Raw genomic sequence first — 1,627 nt, 5'->3', positions numbered from 1 at the left:
GCTGGGCAGCCGTACAGCCCTGGCAAGGAGCCTGCAGGCTGGGCCAGGGCCACTGGGCGCAGGGAAGGCCGGGGACGGAGGGCTCGGCGTGCCTGCACTGGTGGCAGGGCTGCAACGCTGCCGCTGGTTATGTGGCTCTGCGCACTCCCGGTCCTGCTAACCACCTCTCAGCCAAGGGAGAGGGCTTCTGGGTTAGAAATACAGGTTTGTGAGGATATGCCCACTGCACCGACCAACCTGATGGCACTGGAGGACCGCCCTGTCTCCCTGCTCATTCACCACCTAGTTTTGCCGCCTTCTAGCCTCCAGGGATTTCTGTATTCACTTGAATGTTGAATGTCACCCACTGCAGCACGACAATTTCATTAGTATTCCTGGCTGATGACTGCTTTGACAAGCAGATTTTAACCCATGCACAAATTCTGTAACCAGGATAAAGGTGCCCCATGCACCAATACACAAGCCAACTTTTTGCTCAGGATAGAGCACCCAGCCTATTCTCGCTCCACTGGGAACCACCTGGGCTTGTGAAAGGTGATGGGGAAAGCCTGCACAGCGCAGTGGGCCACTGGCTAACGCTCCACAGAGCCTGTGTCAGGGCATGCGTCTCTCCTGAACATGAAAGCTGCAAAAGAGATGTGCCCAGTATCCAGAGGCTGCAATCCAGTCCTGGGCCTGTAACTACGAAGGAGCTGAGCAGGACTCAGGGGCTGCTGCTGATGGAGCTGGCAAGGTGCTGCCGCCCCGCCTTATACCATAAGGCAGTGACTCAAGTGGGATGGGCAGTAGGAGATACGGGGCTTAGGCTCATCACCCTGAGGTCATTCATGCCCGCTCCCCATCTCCCACCACTCATGGGGATGCTGCAACCACCACAGTACAAAATACCCACGGTGGAAACCTCTGCCAGCCTTCCCAGGGAGGGGTCAGCCCCAGGCTGTGTCGGTGGCAGAGATCTCTGCAGCAACAGCTTAAAGCACAAACAGGTCAGCTTGGGGCACTCAGCTCCTCTGGATCCACCCAGAGCTTATTGCACCTACACAATACCTTGTTGTCACCAAATCTGCAGTCTCTTCTTCTGAAACAATGTTTGGCAAGGCCTGGTTTTCCTGAAGTCATGCTGACTAGCGCAGGGTGTTTTCCTAACCTTTAAGTCTTTCCTGCAGTTGGTCCAGACTGAAGTCAGACTAGGGAGCGTTGGGTTTGGTTTTTTTTTTGAGAGAGATTCCAGTCAGATCTGTTTGGACACCTCATGTTAGGAAAAGCTGGACCAGAGGAAACTCATTCTTCTGTCACCTTTCCACATATGATTGCTGATGGCGCTGTGCAACCGCTGAAAATGGCCTCTTTTCACAACAACTTTTCTGTTATTTTGGACTTTTAATTCTCTTAAAATGAAAACAGAAAATAAAAAAGTGGACCTATGTTTTCTTTTTTTTCAGTTTAACACTTCTTTTTTTTCCCCCTCCCTGCTTTTTTTTTTCCTGTAGAAAAACAGAAAAGAGGGAAAATATAAAAAGGAAAAGGAAAGCCGAAAGCATTGCAAAAAGGAAAATTTTCTAAGGAGAAAACTTTTGCCAAAAAAAAGAGAAAAAGTTCCTTTCTGAAATCTGTGGAATGGAAAGAG

Source organism: Fulmarus glacialis, unplaced genomic scaffold (assembly GCF_000690835.1).
Source record: "Fulmarus glacialis isolate BGI_N327 unplaced genomic scaffold, ASM69083v1 scaffold34036, whole genome shotgun sequence".
Taxonomy (NCBI): Eukaryota; Metazoa; Chordata; class Aves; order Procellariiformes; family Procellariidae; genus Fulmarus; species Fulmarus glacialis.
Note: the sequence above shows the minus strand (reverse complement) of the source record.